Source organism: Camponotus floridanus, unplaced genomic scaffold (genome assembly GCF_003227725.1).
Source record: "Camponotus floridanus strain SB8 unplaced genomic scaffold, Cflo_v7.5 scaffold4, whole genome shotgun sequence".
NCBI lineage: Eukaryota > Metazoa > Arthropoda > Insecta > Hymenoptera > Formicidae > Camponotus > Camponotus floridanus.
Window position 1 is genome coordinate 4,029,391 of NW_020229547.1, and position 25,743 is coordinate 4,055,133.

The 25,743-nt window shown below is 39.2% G+C and overlaps 1 protein-coding gene across 8 annotated transcripts in view; it reads right to left on the reverse strand.

Annotated features, from left to right (window-relative positions):
• LOC105259560 (teneurin-m) overlaps positions 1 to 25,743 on the reverse strand; it is a 708,083-nt gene that overhangs the window by 57,443 nt on the left and 624,897 nt on the right. The window lies entirely within an intron of this gene.

Consider the following 25,743-nt stretch of genomic DNA (forward strand, 5'->3'; position numbering starts at 1 on the left):
AGCGAAAGGAAGGGGAGGGGGACAACAGCCGGTCCTCGACGATCGCAGCACCCACTATTCGACTGATGCTGCAGCGGATCCCGTCGAGAAAGAAGAGCCGCTCTCCCTTTCTCGCATCGCCGCCGTCGTCGCTGGCCCAACTCTACTTCGGGTTCTCACACCTCTCCTTCCTGCCGTCTCCAGCCAGGGGCGGATCTGCGTCGGAAACTCGAGTCTCGTTACTTTCGACAAACCTCGAAATAACATTGCTCAGGATTCTTCTGATCGTACGTTAGATAAAATACGCCCAAGTTTAACCGATAGTAATTTCTTCTTTTCGAAATAATCCAGCAAGAGACGAGAAATATTAAAGTCTCGGTCAACTTTAATTAATCCGTGTCACCAGTTTTCAGAAGGAGAATTGTCTTTTGAAGTAGTCTTAGATATAAGATAATAGATTGAAAAAGAGATACTTCTTTCTTGTCGAAGAATTAAAAAAAAATTAGCTTCAGATTTTGACGAGGTGTCATCCGTCCCTGGCATCGTCCGTTTTATCGAGGCGATCAGTTTCTGGCGGCTGATGAACGATTAAAGTGTATCGCGAATATTAAACGGAGAAAGAAAAGGGGACGGGATAACGAGGTGTTGCGCCATTTGTACTTTCGATCTTCGCCCACGATCTTCGATTATTATTGGGCGGACGCGAGAGTCAGAAGTCGATTAGCGTGGGCACGGCTTTGCAAATTGGAAATCGAAGGATTTCTCTGATTTATCGTGTGCGCGGGCAATTGAAATGCGACGCAGGAGAAAAGGTGATTATGTGAATCGTAATATCATCGATATATCATTGCATATATTTTTATCTAATCGCATTTCCTTTGTAAGAATAAAGTTCGGAAACATAATAATGTAAGGTGCAAAGATTTTGCACCTTACATTATTATGTTTCCGAACTTTATTCTTACAAAAGAAAACCTATTTCTGAGGCTTTTACTCTTTTATTTACGATATCGTAAGAATCAGGAATCGCAATTCCATCGGAGGTAAATTAAAGTTGAGTACGTTTATCTTTAACCACTATATTAAATTGGCAATTAGGAGATTACATTATGCCATCGCGCTATTGTTTATTATATAACACGCAACAAAAATTATTCACGTTACCCGCGCGTTTATTAATGATACAAAAATATCTGAAATTCGTATCGCTGGGACAGCGATAATAATTAATGCTGTTAGGTAACTTTAGAAACGATATTTCTCCTGTGGAGTAACTTTGCGGTGTGCGCATGAAATAGACACACAGGAGTTTTAATAATTATCTTCCAACTAAAATGATGGAGAACTAAAAAGCGAGGTGAAACACCGCATTCCACCGAATATTATGATTGTAACGTTTCTTTTCCGTAATGCAAAATATAGAACGTAACGTAAAGTAAGCATTGGTTTCGCGTTGTTTTTGACGTCATTTCAAGAAGAGCGCAAAATATTTTCGACATATATTTTTGTTTCAAAGTGTGTTCATTCGCGCTGTAAAAGCTTCATCGTCGACAAACTTTGAGTATACGCAATAACGTTATCTGTTTATGCAATTATCTGAATTGCTTTCCAATCACACTCGATTTGTGTCCATTCCGCATCCTAAACAATGTACGCAGATTACAATTACAGGTTCCAATGGGCATCGCGAGAGGATTGCAAAGGGATGCATTGTACGCCGCGTTTCTCGCTGTGCTTACTCAAGAATAGAGAGTTAAATAAAGTACATTCAAAGATGATATTACGAAACAATCTGTGCTATTAATAGATTTTTAAATTCTATAATTAATCGTATATGAGAAGGAGAAGGTTTGCATCTGATCTTTTTTCGCGAGTGAAATTTTGAACTCTCGAATAGAGAATACTCAAGAATAGAGAGTTGAATAAAGTATATTCAAAGATGATATTACGAAACAATCTGTGCTATTAATAGATTTTTAAAGTCTATAATTAATCGTAGATGAGAAGGAGAAGATTTGCATCTGATCTCTTTTCGCGAGTGAAATTTTGAACTCTCGAATAGAGAATACTCAAGAATAGAGAGTTGAATAAAGTATATTCAAAGATGATATTACGAAACAATCTGTGCTATTAATAGATTTTTAAATTCTATAATTAATCATAGATGAGAAGGTTTGCATCTGATCTCTTTTCGCGAGTGAAACTTTAAACTCTCGAGAATATATTATCTGTGCACGTGTCTCGAGAGATTCTCTTGTATAATGACAAACTTGCCGAGTGATAATGTTTATCGGGATAACAGGTTTCTCGCGCTTACGAGGGCGGATTAATTGCGATCGCGTTCCCGCAAAATAAGGGAAAAAAATTATTTAACGTCAATATAGAGATCGCTGATAAAAAAATGCATCCACGCCAGAAAAAATCTTGTCTCCTATATCGTTTTTGCCGAAAACTCATTGCGAACGTCCACTAAAAAAAAGGAAAAAAAATTTGCAACTACAGCAACAATTTTCTGGATATGAAAAATTAACTGAGATAGATAAAAAAAATGAGTAAATATTGATATATGTATGATAGATAAAAAAATTAGCAAATATTGATATATGTTTTGCACTTAATCAATTTAAATGATGGAGACAACAAAATTTATATATGAACTGTGTTAGTGAAACTTAGGAAATCCTTTTATGACACCTATCCATGTTGAAATTAATCATGCTCGTTATAAATTTATTAAGTTTGATTATGATACATAGAAAAATCGTTTTCTTATAAAGATTATTTTAATATCGAAACTCATATTTACTCAAAGCAGTGATTAATATTATAATGAGATGAAATTTGCTAGAGAGTATTATTGATAATCGCTATAAAATTCTACGTATTATACAAGCAATGTTCCAGCAGGTACAACAATTAGCGATACATTTTTGTTGTTATACTTAGAAATCTCTGCATCAGCAATACCTAGAAGTCTCTAATCAATAATAATAACTAATCAATAATAAATTTTTCGAGTGATTCACGATTCTTCTTAATCCATATCGCAACCTATTACGCACCGTATTAATGTTTGAGAGTGCGAGTTAATAAAAGCACATTTAATGAGACTTAAATGGTCCGGGAAATCGGCGTGAAACGCCGAGCGATATTGCATCGCATGAAACAGGATGAGAAGGATCGGAGGATATAGGGATGGACGCGAGGACATCGTATCATCTCGCGTTCAAATGTTTGCCGAGGGGTTTGAGAGACAACGACGACTGATCGAAGAAGACGATCAGCTTCGATTGTCGCCAGATATTGTCGGACTCGGCGCGATTTCCGTTTTTTATTTATTACACAAAGTTCACGTCTTCCGCTGCGCGTACGTCCTCCTATTTTTAAAAATTAAGTTTTTTTTCTACATAAAGTTTTACTCAAAATCCTCCTTGAATATAATATTCGCGTTTTGTCAATTTTCTCGAGACGTGTAACTTTATAAATTCGAAAAAAAGAGTACGAAAGAAGTAAGTAGACGGCAAGGATAAAAGTAGAGGGTAAAGTTCGGATTAAGGGATCAAGGATACACTCGCAATTTACAATTCTTTATTCGCGTTCGTAACTTGTTCAGTGAGCGAGCTGTTTCTTCCTAGGCAATGTATTATGTAATTTATAGAAGACTTGTGGATAATACAGCGAAAACGTAAAAAGAGAGAGAGAGAGAGAGTAGATAACATACATCTTCAATATACATAAATACAATGGAAATTTTGTTTGATATATTTATAAAATTATCCGCGTGCGAACCATGTTGAAAACTTAGACAATAGCCATAGATTTTAACAGCAGCTTTATACCGAGAGAGAAAGAGAGAGAGATTGGGGGAGGGAGGGGAGAAGAGAGAGAAAGAGAGGATAAATTAAACTGCATTATCTAAATTCCCCTAGAGCATCCATTTAAATTCTCACAGTGCGGGGAATTGTTTTTCGCGGGAGATTTCATACAACTGGGTTGTTATAAAAAATTCATTTAGCGGTCCGACGCAGAGAATCCGTTCCTCTCGCTGCTTCCTCTCTCTCACGTGACTGTTCTGAATAATGCGCGTGACTCGGAGAGTTTCCGGGCTTTCGGCCATCGTTTTACCGGGTTACCTGGATTCCCCGAGTTTGTTCGAAACACCTAGTAAGTGTGACCTAATAGATGGACCCGCTACCCTTGTTTTTCCACGACGCTGTCCAGGACGATCGGGCTTCCCCGTCGCTGCTGTTGCTGCCACATCCGCTACCGTCTTCGCTCGCGCTTTATCCGGTCGGACAGTTTTCGCGTTACGGTCCGACGTGCGATTAAGTTGTACCTATCGCGAGAGCCAGGTCGCTGGCTCGAGTGAGACGAACGCGGGCAGATAAAAACCTTTCCGGCTCTCGCGTTTGTGCTCAACCGACTCGAAGATAATAAGAAGAGTCGTGCGGTAAATTATGACGTTTCGAAGAAGGTTACCTGACCGAGCGGACTTCGGATCGTTAAAAGCGGAGCGCTCGACGGAGGCCAATTTGCGTACGACTCTCCTAATTTGCGTGCGGTATAAAAGTTTGTAATTGGGTTATAATTGAAGGCGAAACGGTACCAGAAAGAGTAATTTATTTGTTTTTATACAACAATGATGTATTATCTTTCTCTATTAAGACTCTATCGCGAGATACGTACAGGTATTTTATTTTAAGATACTTTTCTTCTTTATATAAAATATATAATTTCTTTATAAATTTAAAATATTTCATTACGTATTTAAAATTAATAATTATAAAATTAAATTAATAAATCTAATTAATAATTATAAAATTAAATTAATAAATATAATAGATATAATAATTATAAAATTAATAAAATTAATAATTATAAAATTAAATTAATAAATATAATAGATATAATAATTATAAAATTAATAAAATTAATAATTATAAAATTAAATTAATTACAAGAAATTGTTTGTAATTGCAAATATTAACCACACATTTTTCATTCAGAAATATATGATCAAAAAGGTCGATTTTCTGAGCTTCGATTTTCAGAGATCCGCAACTCGATATTCATTCGGGCAACTCAATTCCATCTTTTCTTCGTTACTTTGTTCCACTGCGATATTGAAATCCCAGGAAAGCTTTCGACCGTAAATGATACTCGACATTCGCGAAAGATGGAGCTTTTCGTGATCCTAGTGTCGGGAGTGCTGCAGCGACCTTATTTGCGGTTGAGAGAAATGAAAATGGCCCGTGATATTTTCTTTAGAGCGCGACAAAACGATCCGATTTTATATGTATTCGAGCATTATTGAGATATCTATCACACTTTAAATTTGCTAGATGTACAATGCGAATAATAATCTCGCTATTAACGCGAGTATATAATATTTTCTTTAAATGTGAAAGATAAAAATAACATAAATTATGCCGATGGCAGTTTAATAAAAAAAATTCTGGAATTTTATTTTTATTTAAATTAGTCTTATTCATTAAAAATATTTATCATCTTTCATTAAAAATATTTATCATCTTTAACATATTTTTCAACATCAAGGAAAGCTGTGAAAAATCAGATTCTAATGTCTGACATCTCTTCAATAACCGCATCGTTGCATCGCATAGATAAAGTGCTATTGATGTTTATTTTTTTAGCAACCGCATACCTTAATTTCATCTCTTTGTCCCGGGAGAGTCTCGCCCATGCAAGACTCGGACGATGCACGTCCGAGTAACCCGACACTCCACGGCAACCCACGTCGTCGGTAAATTCTCAAGGTGGATGAGAAGGAAAGCGAGAGATCGGTTCGCAAATGCGGGGACGTAAATCGACTTTTTATATCGGCGTTTCACGCGGGACATTCGAAGCCGCCGTCGAATCGAGCTCGTTAGAAGAAGGGTAATCCTCGTATCTTACGGACTTTATGTCTCTATAGCAAGGACTATATCACCGGCTCCCCATACGGACGACCGCCTTTAATCCCTTTAATCCACTATCGATTGTAAAATAGTGAGGTAAGCCAATAAAAGCGCGAGCGCGCGGGAGGTCCGTGTGTGCGACGACAAAGTTCCCTCTCCCCCTCGTCCTTTTCTCCCCCGAGTGAGGGAGGGGGGAGGATTAAAAGAAAGGTGAAAGAGATGGAGATGGACAAAGACAGAAATAAAGAGGAAGAGGAAGAAGAAAGAGGAGAAGAGAAAGAGAAGAGAGAAAGAGGTGGGGGGCAGGGGGGAGGGCATCCCTCACGACCGCGGCATCTGCATACAAGGATGATGGCTTCGTAAATTACGGCGCTCATGGCGATGACTCTCCGCACTCCGACGCACGTCGCTCTCGGTCACGACCGGTGCGCTGGCTGCCACGAAACTTCCTCGCGTGTGTACCGCATCGCCGGCATCGCGGATAAACACGCGTTACACACATACGGCGGCGAGGAGTTCCGCGTAAGGACGGGCTCTTTATGGTCGCGCGGGGGGATAACGAGTATGTAACGCCATAACTCCGTACCGGCGGTCTTTACACGTCAGGTGCGCGATGCGCCGGGCGCATTTTTCGACTCGGTAATGCGCGGCCTTCGCGATCATTTGCATTGGAACGTGAACGTGAACGTGACGTGAACGTCTCGCGCGCGGGACGACGCCGAAAGCTGGACGGCGAGTCGGAGACCGAGCGAATAACGAAGATAATATTTTAGATGCAATATTTTTTTCTCTTCATATCGGAGCGCACTTTGCGCACTTTGAAAAGAAAAAAAAAAACGGCGAGTATCGCGCTGAATTTATCTTCTAATACAATATCTTACGGGGAGCCCGCGCGATCAAAGTGGATTTTCCGAGCGGCGGAAAGTTGGATCCGCGATCTTTCAAGTTGGAATTTCCGTAATAACGGCATTTCCAATCGCGCATCCGAGTATGAAAATATAGGTAGTTTCCATAATCCTTGCAAGTTACGGCGCGCCCTTTATTTCTTTAAGCTTTACGCATCGCCGACCGCCATGATGCACTCGCATGGGCAACTAAGTCACGGCGAGAAGTTCCCCAAACGACCGTCGAAACTTTCGCACACACGTCGCCGCCGTGCTTCATCGTTGTTAGTTTGGTTAAATATGCATTTGTCGCGCGTTTTCCCGCACCAAGAATAAGTTGCAGTCCTGAGCGCGAAACTTGTACGGTAGATTTTATGGACGGTAGCGCCAAGTTTCCTTTGGCATAAAATTAGCGTCTCGAAACTTGAAATCGTGCTTGCCACAGACCGATTGAATCCGATTAATTTATTATTTTATTATTAAGGATGTTTTGTATGTAGAATCCCAGCAAAAAATAGCTGAAAATCAATATTGACGAATATATCCACTTTTGGTGTATTTTGAGTAAGAAATTGTGTGGAGTATTACAATTTGATCTTGGCTACAGTGCAGAGATGTATTTTTTAATATTTATTGCGTTTTTACTGAAATATTCCGAATTTTGTTAATCGAAATGATTAACTTTTGGCAGAGAATTTCGCCTTGTGACAGATACATGGCTAACTTCATTAAATTATATTTAATATCTTTTTAACCAGTTAGTACTTGTATAATATTATTTGACCAAATATTTCCTCTGTATCTAAACTTTTGCAAATTTTAAACAAATTCTGAATATTATTTCCATGTGTTTTTGTCACTTGAATCGACGTCGTTATACGTTTCCCATAAGAACACATGTTAATTCGGTGCAAATTAAAATCCTTATAAACGCTTTAGTGAATCGATCTAAAAATTGTACTGAAGATTCTAAACATATGTAAGGACATTCTGTACAATTTTCATTAAATTCTCAATTTTTTGAAAATAGGTACAAAACATCCTTAATTTTATTATTTAGTTGGAAAAATTATATTTTTAATTAAAAAAAAAATCATCAGTGATATCAATATGGATGATACAAATATTCTCTTCCGTGTTTAAATTGTTGTTTTTCAATTCCAAGCTATTGACGTTCTCTCGGGACTACGCGACATGGTAGTTCGAGTGATGTTACAGCGTAAATGTGTATTACATGAAACCGCTGGTTCGGCTCGGACATCTGGCTCGGGAGGATGAATCTAAAGATTACCTTGTCCATCAGACTGCTGGACCCTTCACGGTGCTACTTGCAAAGTCACGTTGGACCTGTTCACTGAAATCTGTTTCCCCACGGGATATACATATAATAGAGCGAGAACGCGTTCGATGACACGTATAAAAATTATAAATTGATCCGCGGGAGCTTTCACTGATCGGAAGGAGAAAATACGTGAAGCGTGTGGTAGAGCTGATGATCTCTCCGAATACCATTATTAAGATTTCTGCGCGATTGAGCGTATATTAAACGGAGCGTAAATGGCAAATATTAAAAGCTCGGGATAGGTTTGAAAGCGATATTCTGTTTATCCATAAACGGGATTTACACCCGGCATTTATACCTGCTTAAGTATTGGTAGAATATTAAATCCCGCTTTTCTCTGGGCTGAACCTTTTAAAGATGCATTAGCTTATTTCCATTACAATCCACTTTTAGAACTGTATTATTAATCGGGAACGTTTCGAACTTTACCACGAAAGACTCATCTCTCGCATAACGCGAGAGAGAAATGTTGCACGCGATCGTATCTTTCTTTTGGAAGAGACGCGCGTCTCATAATCCCGAAATTTTCGGGACCGTGGCATTCTGCATAAAATAGGAGGCACCAATAGGAGACACCAAAGCGAAAAAGGAGACGAAAAAAAGACGAGCAGGAAGAAAGAAGACCGAAAAGAACTATTGACCGGATGGGATGAAAGGGTGTCGTCCCGTCCTTTTTTTTCGAAATCCGAGCGGCACATCCAACGAGCTGTTCGTGTTCCTATCGCATCCCATATCTCCCTCCGACCAGCAACAGTTACTACACAACACTATTACCATCGACCGTGGACCGATCACCACGCACGTAACATACGTTCACATAAAAGAGGGAGAGGAGGAGGAGGTGCAACATGCACAAACGTAGTTGGCTTTGCCGGAGAGAGCCGCCTGCCATCTGCCCGCGATACGCAATCCGCCTTAGCTCTTTTTTTTTTTTCGTAATCCCAGACATTTTCCAATCTCGGACGAGCGACTTGGGCCCTCATCCCGGGACCGGCAGGTCGGGGTTTCATTCAGCGAGCATGGTCGTGCCGAAAATCGAATTCGGGATTCCGGGATTTCGACTTTCACCCCCTTCGCGCGAATCTGCCCGGGGATGTGTCAACCCATACGGAGTTGATTCCGATCCCGCGCGAGATTTTGTACGATGGATTTGTCCGATTTCGAGCTTTCAATTCGGGAAATCTCCTTCTCCTATGTGAATTCGTAAATGCAATACGGAACCGGATTCGATATACGGCTGGAATACTTTGCGAAAACCTCTCCGTTTGATGTTGAAATAATTATCAAAATAGATGCGCAGATCGAAGAGAATATTTTTATTCAATAATAAAAATCGCGGAAACCTATATTTAATAGTATAAATTAATTTATCAGGATTATTTTCTTCCTCTCTCTCAATCAATATAAAATATTCTGAAATATTATTAAATATTCATCAAATTTGGTCTATTAACGATATTTTTATAATAGAACGAGTTAATATAAAAGAGTATTTAAATATTTACAATTAATGTTTTCATTATTAATTGCGTTACAGCATTTGATTCGTAAAATAATCAGTACGATAAAATAATTAATATGAATTGACAACAAATAATTATAGAGATAAATAATTATTTAAATTTTTCCTTTAAATTATTATGTCCTAATTAAAAATCGAAACCTCTTTGCATTTTAACGCACAAGATTTCGAGATATTGAAAAACACTCAACATCCTGCGGGAAATTTTCCGCAAGTCGTAATCCTTGCAATATCTGCAACGCCAACTACTTGCTTTTGAACCGATCGTATAATGTCGAGCTAGCAGTCACAGTGGGAATACTCGCTTCCTTAATGCACTTCCTGTTCTTACGACAGACTAGAGATCTTATCGAATAGGTTCGACCGTATCTCACGGCTGCTTCCCCTCGTACTTCGTGGCCCTTACTCGCGAGTACCTTCGGGCTAGTTCCGGCCATCCCTCCGTGTCCACGGGAGACCCGCGGGGGGTATCCTTGAGAGGTAGGGAAGGCTTGCTTGGGGGAGAAGTTCTTGTTAAGGTTTCCTGCGGGCACCTTCAACTAGCCGCGAGCGGGGTGCATATCCGATTGTTGAAATCGCGGTGCGATCGATGATAACGCGCTAACTTTAGTTCTCGTCCGAGTAATCCTAAAGTAGATCCGCGCAAATTAGCCGATGGTTAAATGCGGTTGTCCCGATGACATTACACGATATTACACTTTACCTAAATAAAGGGCAAACTTATACTCTTTTTTTTTATTTCGCTTCATTTTTTATCACAGTTTTCTTAAAAATGTATACATCCTAAATGATGTGCTAAACACCTTCAAAATAATGATAGAATTTACTAATTTGTGCTGTAAATAGAAAGGTATCGTAAGGATATAACATTGAAGCGATAATCGATGACATTTTTCTTGCTTTTACCTTTTATAAATAAAAATGTAAGGACGAAATTGGAAGTTTCATTGTCGATTCCTACGTCACTGCTTTATTTTAGAACACGGTAATGTAAGTGGTATTCTTTTTACGACCGAATGTACGTCAAGCTAACTAACATTATGCGCTTCTTATGATGATGTAAGAATATCTAAATCGCATTAAATTAGATTTCGATTAATCTATCTTCAAATATCAACAACTACGTCAGATTACGAACGTCATCATCGGGTTCATTTAAATTTATTCGAAATGAAAGTTCACTGCATCCACTTTTGGCCCAAGCTGCAAAGGAGGAAGAGATATATCCTTTGTTTTGGGCGTAAATGACGCAAATGTGATGTAAATCACATATAATAATGTCAGATGTGACGCACAACAAATATATATTTTGACGTAGATAATATGCAGCCAAATATTCTATTCCTTGCTAGCGATATAAAATTTTATACGTATATAAAAAATCGTACGGTAATTTTGAACACAGAGAACAATTAAAAAGTTAAAATTATTTTACTTGTCACGTTTCAGTGACAAGAGAGTAATGAAAATAGCTGCCATCTTTAGAGATCTTTTTCGCATCGAGAATTGTTATTTTGTGACAGGGAGCGAGCGTAAAGAACCTCCCAAGGCGGCGGTCCTTGATATCCTCAATCTGACAAGTGCTTTGAGCACGCCGTACTAATGATAAGCAACGAGCGTCTCCGAACAAAGGATTGGAATAAATTTTCGACAGTGCGCGGGAGGAGCCGCTTATTTTCTGGCGTTTACGGTCGCCGATGCTAATCTCGGAGGGCCTACGGGAGACCTCCGAGTGCCGGTTTCTTCATAGGCTCGCCATCTGACACCGGGGCCTCTTCAGGAAGGAATTTGGTCTGCGCGTTTCGGCCCGAATTATGCTAATACTCCCCCATCCGAGATTCACGTCGCCCTCTTTGCTGCCATACGAATTGAAAGGGACGCTAAAGTGGTCCCGTGGCGTCTCGCTGAAAATCTACTTAGCGTCGACAATTCTTACTTTAAAAGCAAGATGCAATAATACGACTCAAATATTAATTATTCTATGAAATACCGGTCAAAATTATTGCATCCTTATAAAAGCAGAAAAGTCGTTTCTTTATTGAATATATATAAAAACATAAATATTATCAGATTATATATTTTGTTATTTTCTGTTATTTTATGTTATGAATAATACGACTCAAATATTAATTATTCTATGAAATACCGGTCAAAATTATTGCATCCTTATAAAAGCAGAAAAGTCGTTTTTCTTTATTGAATATATATAAAAACATAAATATTATCAGATTATATATTTTGTTACTGTTATTTTATGTTATGCTTTAATATCGTAATAATAAAAATTTTAATAAACAATAACAGAAATATTACATATGTGATTCTTTAAAATCAATCATCTGATTGCAATATTGGAATCAAATATCAATAACAATTTTAAAAAAACTATTGTCAAGAATATCAAGAATGTGTTCGACAATGTTGAAAGCAAAGTGGGGCTATTTTATCATATTCAAATAAAAATGCCACTTAATACAATGAATTTTTACTATTTAACAATAATGTTTCTGTTTTTCAATCTCTCTTTCATAATTAAACTTTTGTTTGTTATATTACGAATACTCTTAGAAATAAAGAATAGTTTGCTTACTAGCTATTAAAGACTGATATAAAAATAACTTTTGTTTCTCAATTTCAAAGTTTTTTAATTTAATTGCAGAGAGCGCAACAATTTACATTTAATTAATTTCTAAAAATAACACGCAATTCTCTCGACATATAATCACTTATTCAAATGTCAAAATTGTAATAGCTATAGTTACAAAATTAATCTGGTAATAACACAATTTTGCTGTTTTTGCGTTATAATATGTAAAATATATGCTTCAATGAGCATAGGGAAGTGCACCTCGCACAGTTCATCTTTACAATTTAGTTTTGCGCGAAACGTGTAATATACAGCCTTTAGAACGCTCGTGTGAGATACATTGTATTATTGAAGAAAGGAGAGTGTAGCGGGCAGCCGCTGTCGACGAGTCTAACTGCAAACGGCGCGTTCCACGTTCCATTTTGTGTATGACGTACGATCGGATGCGTAGGCACGCACGAAAAAACACGAAACGTGCGACTCCGCCGAGACGGACAGTATACTGATATCGGGGGACTCCCTCCTTCCTCTTTTCTCCCAATTCCGCACGTGAGCCATGTGTCTTTTTTTTTAATATTATGTCATCTGCAGGCGAGAAAAGCGAATGCAACTCGCGTTCTTACAATACCCAGTGGCTCTCATAATCTCCCGTCGCGAGAAAAGAACGCGACTCTCTGCGATAGAATTTATGTAGAAAATTTTTAATATTTTAATATTTTTAATATTTATGACCTCAAAATGCGATCAAAGATAAAATGATAACTGACCTGGAAGATTCGCGTTCTATTAATAGACTATTTAAGACTTTGAGAGGAGGGAGAACGGCGAAAATAAAGGCACAGTTGACGAAAATGTGTTCTCGTTAGCGGCATGTTACGTCTCGAGAGAACGTCCAACGTATCGCTCGAATGAAGACGTTTTCCATTATTAAAAGTTGGTCCTTAGAGCGTTTTAATGCATGACTAAATTACTTATTATTCAAAGACGCAATTAAATTCGTCGGATTTACATATCTATTACGGCACGGGTCGTCGAGATTGCCCTACTTGCGTCTATACATAAATGCAGGAACATGATGGATGATACGAAATAAAGCGCGGAGTCGCCCTCAAGACAGGAGTAATTCAATTTTACTCGCGCACAGAGAGCAATATAATTTCTATATTAACTCGATTAAAATAGCGCGTTCGACTCGAGGAGGGAAGCGACATTTTTCGCCGAGATCGTTAGATTAGAAAATTTCGCCTCGATCTTTTTTTCCCACAATTTCTCTTCGGACTTCATCTTCCTCGCGGAGGACGTAAAAAGGAGGAATCACGTTGTAACGCGCGCATAAAGCAGTAAGCAGCTTTTTCTATCGATCCCGCTTTCAATCTGCGGAGAATGCATCAATAAGGATGAGGTATGCCGCGAGCAAAGATAACTTCGCGGAACTTCGCATGCTGGCCCGTTCAATCTTTCCTCCGTACCCGGCGATATCGGCGCTGATATTGCGCACGCACACAACGCACCCGCAGACACGTACACACGTACACATGCCCCGCGTGGCTGAGCTCTTTAAATATACAGAGGCAGAATTCAGCGTTCAATTCAGCGTGCAGAATCCTCCCCTCTAATAAGAAGTTACCGGTCACAAAAGCCCAAGTACTCCTTTTCTCCCTGGGACGATAACGCACCGATATATCGACGACTGCCGCTTATTGAAAGCAAAATTGTCAACCATCGAGGATTTTCATCAGTCAAAAAAGATCAGCGGCCTGCGAGCGCCGGTCAAAGAGAAAAAAAAAGCAGGACCGCCTTATCCGCAATCCAATCTCCATTAGGCCCGACTGTTACTACAATTCTCGCGAGCCATTCGGCATTCGAGTGTAGCATTCGGTTCGATCGAGCGGCATGAAAGAACTGCATCCCGACGCAAGTGGGGATGTACAACATTAATGTGCTCGTTGACATTGTGTTTACCCTGGCGTGTATACGGGCGAGCAAGGGGGAGAAGAGAGAGAGAGAGAGAGAGAGAGAGGACAAGAATGGTGGGACGATGCCGGCTTTGCAGAGCTAATCGAAACGGGCAGTCGCTCGGGACGTCAAAAGTTGGCAACGTAAGCTTTATTTTAAATTGCGCTTTAATTTAAATGCGAAATTTAAACGTGAGAAATCCATCTATAGCGGCTATTTATATTATTAATATTGTTTTATTTATATTATATATTATTTTATTAATATTATATATTATCTTATTAACATTAATTACTAATTAAATAATATAATGATTTATAATATTAGTATCTCAAAATGTCTCATCTGATACATAGTAATTATCTATTAATCATTATCATTAATATTAAGAAATTAAAATAACTTGTAATATTTTCTAAATTGAAAATCCTCTGATTACAGTACGGAATGTTTAAATTTTTTAACTTTCTCTATTTTATATAAAAAATATTTAAATGAAATATATATCAAAATATTTATATATATATATATATATATATATATAAATACATATAAATATATATAAATATATATAAAAATATTATATATATATAAAAATATTTATATATATATAAAAATATTTTAATGAAAAATTTTAAAGAAAAAGTGAAAAAAAATTGTGCGTTAATTTTGTCCAGGAGTTATAGTATAAAAATTTGAAAGGAGTCAAGATTCGCAATGAAACGATATCGCAGAAACGTAGCTGTGGACTCGCAAACATAACATAAAGCTAATGTCAATGTGAAATAACCGAGGGGAGGGGGAGGGGGGAGAACGCAGGTCCCGGGTTCGGTCCGGTAAACGCGAGAAGGGGGCAACGTCCCTCTCCCACGGATGATGGATGTCGGGGGCCTTTCAAGTCCGCGACGCACGGCCCCTTCCCGTCCCCCCCCCCCCGTCTGTGATTATCTAATACGACAACGTCGAAAGGGGACCCGCAACGTTCGTCGTGTGCGGGACGAGGGGGATGGACTACAAAACCATAAATGCGACTGTATCGAGTCGACGCTACCGGGTTTCCTCGGGGCTTCCCCAAACTACATTCCGAAAACTCGTTCGTCGCCTCCTCCTCCCCGACATAGTGGGACCCTGTCGAACGACATACGGCTGCTACGGGGACTACATCGCCGTGAATGGCGGGCCCCATAGCTAAGAGAAAAAAAAAACGCACACGCACACGCACACACACACACATACACCGACGTAACCCCTTTAATCTGTCATTGCGCTCTGCGACTCGCGCCGACTCGTGCAAGGAGAGAAAGGATACGCCCGGGATCGCCTTTTCCGGTGGGGCTTCTACGGGCAACGAAATTACCGGGCTGCCACTCAAATTGGCCCGACGGCGAACAATCGGGCCTATTACGTGGCATTTGTCAGCATGGCGTTGCTGTCACCAGTGCAGCGAAGGCCCTTCTCGCGTTACGTTTTCCTTTCGCGAAAGGGGTTGGCGAGCGAGCGAGGGACGAGGGGACCCGCGGGGATCCCGCGGTGTGTTTAGGCAGGCAACAATGTGGCGTTCTTGCCACGGTTCGACGAAAAACAGGCACGATCGCCACCTGTCGCGACGCATGCATGACACCGCAGCGGTAGCAGCCTTGTAGCAGCGAGGAGAAGGTAGATCGAGAGAACGTTGCGTAAATTAAAGCAGGCGCACGTGTTGTAGATTGATTAATGATTGACGTGGGAATCGAGGGGTCGCGCGAGGGCAGAGACTAATAAACGAGTGCAAAGATAGACGCGGACAAACATATCGCGCGCTAAAAATCTACCTTAATTTTTCCAACGATTTCAAACAAGTGGCATCGACATTTAAACATTTTGGAAAATTTAAATAGAATATTTAAATACTACTTATTAAATTTTCAATTTCTTCTAAAAAATTTTGATACTAAATCATTATTTTAAGCGATACACGTGCACTTTTAGATTCGCTGATAAATTATAAATTATATCATGTACACTTCGTTTTGAAAATGAATGTCGTTGAGATTCTTCTAACTTGGGAGATTCGTAGAACACTCTTGAAAAATATTTGGAATCATTTGTTTTTGTCGTCTACCAAGTTACAAGGAAAATAGCGAAAGACGAACTTGCCTGTCTTGACCGATCCGCGGGATCGGTTCGTTTCCGAACGGGAAAGAGACGCAAACGGTCGGTGCCGATCGTTCGATTTTGCAGACGGCCAGCTGCAGGTCCCTCCCCGCCTCGGTCCGCCTCGATATTGACGATAAATATGGCCGGTTTTGCTTGGCAGCGACAGGTTTAAGAGGCTTTTAAGAACGCTTCGCTGATCGTCCAAACGCTTCGCGATCCTCCTCCATCTACTTTTGGCTCGCTCTTTACGTTTCCCCGCGTTCTTTTTCTCCTTCAAGATCGCCATGAAGATTTGAATGAGGAGCACCAACAACCTGCTCCTCCCGCTCGTGTATTTCGAGGAATAATATATTCGCGGGAAGATCCTCGGGATGAAAAGTCGGGTCCAAGTGGATATCGGACGGTCGCTTAGAAAGGAGGATCGATCTTCGTTGTATGCGAAAGTCGTTCAGCCAGATGAGATGTATGAATCGATTTAATTGTTCGATGACGAGCGGCTCTCTTCCAAATGATATGCTCTTGAGGAAAAAAATGTGGCTACGCATTTCAAAAGAAACAGAGAGAAAGAGAGAGAAAGAGAGACGATTTAGATACTAAACCGAAGAACTAAAAGTCAGTCATGGAAGTTACGAGAGTCCTTCTTTTAACGATTCCTGGATTTTCTTAACTTATATTGGATTACCGTTTCCAAGGTAGAGGAGACATTCTTTGTACAAATGTATTTGATTTATAACTCTGTAAAACGCGATTGTGTGATTCGAAAGTTTTGCCTTTAATAAACGGAACTTGGAACGCGCTCGTGAAGTACGGAATTATATTTCCGCCTCTCTTATGTACGCTTTGTTATAAACTCGGTCCATATTTTTTATCAGTTCTGATAAGTACTTATCGTTAAACGACGCGGAACTTTGGAGGCGTGCCCGATAACTCCGAGGTATTACTCCGAAGTTTAAGCTCGCAAAAGCACGGAAGTCAGAATCACTTCGCGCCGTTCCAGGCGCGTTTGGGCAACTGCGAATCGTTTTCTCGGTGCTCCGGGATATTTCATCGGGCGCAAAGAAAAGCCGTCGAAATAACGCTCGCCCGAAGCTAATCGAAGCGGACAGCCGTCGCGGAAATTTCGCGCGAGCCCAACTTGGTCATTAAAAGCTATGTAGATCTCTAATTAATTGAGGACGAGGATCGAAGAAAAACGCACGTGGCGTATTCAAAAATTTATATTTTTTTAAATATATTTAAAAAAAATATATTTAAATTTAAGATACATACATACGTATTAAAATAGTCTTGTATAGAAAAGCTTTTAAATAAGATTTTAGTAGTCGAGCTTTTAAATAAAACTTATCCGTAAAAGACTGTCTGAAAAGCTTATTCATTTGCTATTCTGCCGCTTTCTTCATGAAAATAAAATTGCCAATGAAATTAATCGCTTGAAAATGTTTCGCTTTCTCATATAAGTTACAGCATATTTCTCGTTCACTTAATGCATTTCATATCAGAAGCTGCAGCACTATTCCTTTAAAAATTTCACGATCATATTATATATATATAGATAGTCGAATGTACACAGTTGATATTAAAATCTGATATCGTATATCCACATTATTGAGCGTCAATAAACCTAGTGTTTAAAAAGTCGAATGAACGCTATCTGCGCTAATATCCTTCTGTTTGCTCAATCTTGTTCGGATGTTTTTCTCTCTCTTTTCAAAATTGTCCGTTCTTGCCTCTTTCAATGGTTAACTGGGCGACGAAGGAATGGACTACGGCCGATTATTGGGATCCTTTTTTGACTGCAGACTTTACCCTCTTGACGAAATATGCTCGTATCAGCAGGCACGGGCTCCCTTATTGACTATATCCGTCTTCGCGATGGTCCTCAGTGGACAGCTCGTAATACCTTTATATGGCGCGAGTAAGCGTCTGACGACAGCACAATGAGAAAAGTCGAGTATTGATGTCGTCTAATCTTTTATCGGCCATTGCAGACGGCGTAGCCGTTTTAGTTGAACGACTTGGCAAATTCTATATAAAGAGCATTAGTAATTCTATATAGAGTAAGTACTAATAAAAAAAGAATTTCCGCAAATATTATTATATTTAAGCAAATATTATTTTTCAACGATGGTTATGAATTAAACAAATAACTTTTAAAAATTTAATAAAATAGTTATTCGTAATATAACACAAAACTGAAATCTTTTAAATATTCATTTAAAGAAAATGCAACATCTTTGATACGGGGAAGAGAAACTATCGCGTGAAATAAATTCAATTTATTCGGCGGGAAATGAGATCTCGACCAAGATGCAATTATTTTATAAAAAAATACGTCTGATGGATTACGCTGACATTCGCGTCTTGAAAGGATTCGATTAAGAATCTGATTGCTATCCGAAAAACCTCAAAGAGTTTCTTCGGCTCGATCGGCGTAATATCGTTCGGCGCGTTAGGAGCGGAGTGTTGCTGTCTCGAAAAGGGTTCGTCCATTTCTTTTATCGGGTTTGAGAGCAGTTAGATTACCACGACGGACGATTCCGATCGAAGGAGCAATTCCAATCGAAAGACGGGGGAAAGGGGAAACCGATGACTCCACGGTTAGGAATTTCGAAGGGTGTCTAATTGCTTCAAAACTTGTCACGCGCGGCTTCGATCCCGATGCTCAGCTGGAGTCCTGCGTGATTAATGGAACTCTAAAAAAAAGGAGACGCACGGATACACATACACATTTATCTCGATCCCTTCTATGAACCAAAGAAGCTCCTGCCTGCGTAATGCGTTTTCTCGGCGATCTGGATCGACCGTCTGTCATATGGTGACATGAGCTAGATGGTTGAAATCATGTGTACGGCCTCTCAAACGAATCTCGAATCTGTCATTAGCTTGTGACACAGGCCGAGCTCGTGTCTCTATGATTATGGATAATTATAATATAAAACAGATTCTTCGCCTCCACGTTAGAGTTTTAAGCGATAACTATTGCCGCGTCGATTAGACCGTTAATGATCAATCATTTTCGAGGCATTTCGAGTTGGGTATAATCGATACTTTTTCATGATACAAATATATACCATGTGTTAGAAATATAATATAAATTTATTAATAAATCTAAAGCATTTTTCTCTTCTAAATTTGACAAATTTGTACTTTTTAAATAATTTTTAAATAACTTTTTAAATAATTTTTTATTAATATAAGTCTTAAATTACATATTTGTGTTAAAATCTTACATTATATATTTATGCCGAAAGAACATTTTTATACAAAGTCTTTGTGTGCAGGGATATTCGCAAGATTTCGTTGGGTCCTTTTATCTAATTAAATAATGCAGCGCGTTATCTGCAATTCAATTAATGAAGAAAGAAAAGTTTGATGTGTTTCAGCTTACTGTGTTGCGGCCTCAGATGTCAAGCGATAAATAATGCGAGAGAAAAAGATAGAACCGACATGTTTTAATAATTCATTTTAAAACCTGGCTAAAATTTTTACATCGAGTTTAAGCCACATGCTCGGTGATACGATCGATATGCAATTCTGCCGAAAAACATGCTGATCGTCTGACTATTCGCTTCGAGTGACTGCGAGTCTCTTTTTTCTCACTTGCGAATAACCGAGAAATACGTCGTATATTTTTTCTTCCTTTTAATAAAATAACAAGAGACTTGAAAAGTAATGTTACTTGATTCCTTTTGATTCATTCTCCGATCGATATACATCAGATAACACGTTTCAATAATTTCTACAAATGCCACACTTGTCAAAGTTCTTTTCATCTTAAGAAGGTTCTATGTAATAAAAGTTTTACTCGCGCGTCAATAATATTTTTCTCTCTACCTCGCATTTATTTATAGTTATTGATTTTAATCTAAATTGATATTTTTTGAACAAAAACGCATAAAAAGAAAATTAGCAAATAATCTATACTTGATCCAATTATCTAATCAAGACAAGCACTAAAGAATTTATACAGCTTCGAGGCATGATACGAGCGGACATCTGCCATGCTCAAGCTCCGACGCAAATGTGTTTGTCATATTTCCAGGCACACTCGAGCATCGTCGCGGTGCTCGAAGGAATTAGGGGAGCGCTTATTCAAACACGCGTGGTTAAAAGTGTCCGCGGTCTCCCCTCTCGTAAGTATTATCTCGGCATGTCTATTGGCAGCTTTGTACACGCCGCTGATGAGTTACACCATGCCATGCTGCTCTCTAGGAAGAGAGAGCGCCCGATCCCTTCTGAAACCGTAGAAAGAAACACCATGATGCTTATGGGAACGCAGTTGCGCGTGAAAAATCCATGTACCCCGCCGACGGACGTATCGGAGTCATCTCGTCGAACTATACAAGGGAGCTCCCATAGCCATACGAGAGATTGTTGCGCAAACACGCTTGTGACTTTATAAGTAAAAAGTCTCGTTTGCATCTTTCAAAGGAATTAATTTTTAATACACAATTTTTTTTTATTGTTTTTATGTGTTGTTTCTTTTTCTACGGATTTTTCTGCATCTTCTTGTCTAATTTCGGAGCAGTAATTATTCATTTGAATTGTTGTAGGTGGAAGAAGGATTGGATTAAAAAGATTAAAAAGATAAATAAAAAAGAAAACAAACAAAAGTTAAAAAGATAAATAATAGTATGAAAATTAAATACACGAAATATCCCGCGTTTTAATCTATTCGTTGTCTTTTAGAGCGACGAGATAGGTGTTACACGCGCGTAATTTCCAGCATCTAAACGACTATGGGAGAGAATACGTGTCTGTTCATGCGTGCGTGACGTGCGCGCACCAGCCGCGTTATTGGCGCACAAAAGGCGATGCATTAACACATACACGCGCATATGCGAGTGATATTGAGATGTGCTAAGGGAAGATGAAGGATCAGGCGGAACGCGGTGTTCAACGCGGGAACGGGAGGTTGTCAAACATCGAGATGTACTTCGACATTGAAATCGGAATGCCAGCGGCTTCTCCGAGCGAAAGCGCAATTTTGAGATGCGTGAGATTGATATGCGAAATGCAAGAAGCGTGTTAATTTCTGCGCAATCAATTACCCTGACGCTAATCGTAATTAATTATTAATTATCATTCCCGATGATTATCAATATTACATTTGCCCCGATTATTATTCCTACGTCAGATATTAATTCATAATGCGATGAAATTATAAGGATATGTCGAGAAAAACGCTGTTAAATACGGCTCTTTGGATAGGGAAATATTTGACTCGACGGAACAGAATCTAAACTTACTCCGAACTAACGCACGAGAATGGCCGTTTAGGGCGGTAAGAGAAATTCCTGACACGTAGCCGGGTATACCGGATGGCATAGGAGTAACGGCGTAACGGGGGTCGTGATGTAGGGGATTAGCAATTTCTCCAAGTGCGTCTGTGTAATGTCTCTGGGGTATCGTATCGGCTCGCGATACCAATCGTCCGCGCCATCGATCACCTTTCTCTCCCGTACCTATTTATACGGAGTGGAAATCTCTCTTTCGATTTCTCGGCGATTCCGAGACAGCTTATATCTCTCGATATGTACTGACTGCAATCTATGACTCGTGTTTTACCCTGCGCGATTGTAGCTTTTCCATCGCGATGCTTAAATTTACAGATAGAAAACTGATCAATTGTCACTTTCTAATTCTAATATCTATATTTTAAAAAGAGGGAAAATAAAATTATCGCATCTAGCGCTAAGAACAATAAAACAATGATATGAGTAAAAGTGAAAGATGACAGGGAAGATAGAAATAGTAGAGAGGCCTGTTTATATAAAATTATTTCCAACATCACGTTATTTGGTCAAATAACTTTCCGGTAATAACGTCTCTTAACGTGCAAGATCACGCGTACAACGTTTTCCGCTTTGCGTGTGTTCAAAGCACATCTGGAACTATTTGTATTGGAAGTGTCGCGTTTCGAGTGCTCCATCTGGGCGCTGTTGCTGGGTCGAGAAACATATCCAAAGTCCGTGGGACATGTAATTCATATGCAACTTGTGTACACATTGTGACACGCGGTCATCCCGCGTTTTCCGTACATATCGCCTTTGCCGCCTTTCAACACATCAGATTCGTCTTTACGAAAGCGATACGTAATTCTGTCGTGAAGGAGGAAACGTAAATTCCGTCAAACGTTACGCAGATTTCTTTTGAAACGAACCGAGTCTTAAGGATGTTTTGTACCTATTTTCAAAATATTGAGAATTTAATTGTACACAATGTCCTTACATATGTTTAGAATCTTTAGTACAGTTTTTAAATCGATTCACTAAAGCGTTCACAAGTGATAAGGATTTTAATTTGCACCGAATTAACATGTGTTCTTATGAGAAACGTATAACCACGTCGATTCAAATGACAAAAACACATGGAAATAATATTCAGAATTTGTTTAAAATTTGCAAAGGTTTAGTTAGATATAGAGGAAATATTTGGTCAAATAATATTATACAAGTACTAACTGGTTAAAAAGATATTAAATATAATTTAATGAAGTTAGCCATGTGTCTGTCACAAGGCGAAATTCTCTGTCAAAAGTTAATCATTTCGATTAACAAAATTCGGAATATTTTATAAAAACGCAATAAATATTAAAAAATACATCTCTGCACTGTAGCTAGGATCAAATTGTAATATTTCACACAATTTCTTACTCAAAATACATCAAAAGTGTCAAGTCATATATTCGTCAACATCGATTTTCAGCTATTTTTTGCTGGGATTATAGATACAAAACTTTCTTAATCGATATCATATATTTTTTCTGGGAAACAAAATTTTAATCTAATTAATTTTTAAATGGAGGAATGCGCTTTTAATACCGATGTTATTTTATTTCGATTTTTTACTTGAAAATTGTATTAGTTTTCAAAATAGAGAAAACTCTCAATTTTAGATACACGAGACGATTTATTGATAGAATCTTTGCGAAAGTAGGACGATTTATTTTGCCAGAACTTTTCCAGCGTTCTCTCAAGAGCTCGCGACGCGACTCTGTTCCCTTTTTTCCAGTTGAAACGTGCCGAGTGTCGCCAGACTTCATCTCGATTCAGATAGTATGCGCTATCGATGCATCTGTCCAAGATGCATGCAGCCGATTGTTCCCCGTCACGTATCCGCCCTGATTTCGGCTTCGAGTCTGTTTTCCTTTTATATGTTTAAAAATATCGGGAGCGCCACGAATCGACCACGAGCGAACAATTGGAATTGTTTAGAGTAGACAGATGAAAAATCGCAAGGCGATCTCTCTCGAGGCGGGATGTCTGTAACGCTTGTATTTGCGGGCTGCCGTAAAGCGAGCGGATCGTTTCACTCTCGGCGCGTTCATTGTCCTCCTCGCGAGAGATTTGCATTTTGCAAAAGAACCAAACAATCTCCTCACGGAGAAAAGTTCGCGAAGGGCACAAAGCCCGCCTCTGCGCTCTCTCTTATGGAGACCCAATACCCAGCGTCCCGCTGAGTGACCGGGCTTTTTTTTTTATCTTCGTGGCAGGAATCTCGGGCGACCGGTTGGTGAAAAGGGACACATCGGCGTCTCGTCGTCGGTGGGGATGTTTGGATTACGCCTCGACGATCCTAATTTCTCCTCCGTCGGGGACAATTAGTCCCTTTTAGCCTTTTAACATGACACTATTGGTTCGGGAAATGGGTCCGGGGGATCGTAGGGGATAGGTAGATATTTACCTGGGTTATGGAAAATTGGAAAAACAAACAATTAAGCGAAGATATATAGACTGGATTTATAAACGGAGAATTGAATCGTCAGGGACCAATGAATGGGCTGGGCGTCGGCCACGGTGATTTCAGGTGCTCGAAATGCCTGCGAGGAAGCGCGAACATTGGGCCAGTCGTTAAGAAAGTATTCTTATATATTATTGCTACACTCGTGCCTGTCTACTTTGAAATTGGATAAACGGATTTTACTTGTCGAGAACCGGTTAATTGTTTGTATTCGCGTTTGAATACGATTTCAGTTTATTTGTCGATAATTATGTTACATGGTAATCCGTCTCCGGATTGAAATTCATCCGTCATTTTATTTTCATAAATAAAAGATTGATTAATGGATATTCCTCGCATTTAAAAAAATACTTTACGGATCTTTGTATTTTCTTTTTACTTCGCGTTGAAGATGTCGAATCGTCAAATCCTTTCCGCCTCCATGAAAGAGGTTTCTTTAGAATCTTCATAGACTTTATTCACGTAACGGAGAAGAAGAAGCGATGATCATTAAAGAAGCCATTGTAAATATCATTGGGATTCGAATTTCCAAAAAGATCTACTCTCGAAGAAACAACAGTTTAACCTCGTGCGACACTCGATGAGAAATTCGGCCGGTCGACAGTTGGATAGGTTCTACGGACGTCATTTGTCTTGGATGCCGGAAAATTGCTTCTATAAACACAGGGTGCCGTCTCCCGGCGTTCTGCATCGCTTCGTCTTTCACGATGATCTTTCAATGGCTGCGGCTGTAGAGCGGCTGCATAAACACCGGACTTTTTTCCGCTTGACATATCGACAAAGTGCGAATAGCCGAGACGTTCAGAAAAGCAGCGGGATATTAAGCTAGTCTCGTACTTAAATTTCAAAAAAAAATTCACTTAAATCGACGTGAGGGTTAATAGACAGACGAGATTTACCGATTTGTTTCTTCTTTCTATTCTCAATTTTTTCCAATCCGAAAATATAATCCACAGTTGTAAAACTCTCTTCAATCTCGCAAAATAATAAAATTACAGAGCTGATCGAGCAATTTCACATCCTCGCGTATTGAGAAATTACTACCCCACTCGCGATTCAATCGGTAAATCCTAGTCGCCCCCGAGTTTCTTAGAGTCCCGAGTTATCTAGAGTTCGAAATTGATTTTCGTGACCTACAATATAAGCTGATGCGCGCAAGCGTGTATAAATGCGAATTTTATGGCGTACTTTGCAACTTCAATTCATCCTGCCTGCGTGAATTCTCTGTAGCTCGGGAATTATTGAACTCTTTATTATATATTATTCACGAGATACATTAAATTTCACAAAATATCGCAAACAACTGATCATTAATTACCTCATTATCGAATACAACCGTCGGAATTAATAAATAAATAAGTTAATTAACATCGTCCGATGCGGTGTTAAAAAATTACGCGATCTCAATTGAAGAGATCACATAACGAAGGGACGCGTTCGGCTTTCATTAAAGCAATATCGATATAAATGCGCTACGTTTAAACGAGAAAGCTTTCTCGCGCACAATACGCGTGGGATGAATCGCGTGAGAAAGGATACCGGCCGCGTACATATGTATGTAAGAACCGGTTCCGCAATTATCCCTAGAGCCTTTCTTTCTAGCCGCTAAGTGATTTTTGATTCGGCAGACAGTTGCATTTGCGAGCGAGCATTTGCAATAATTTTTTACAAAACCG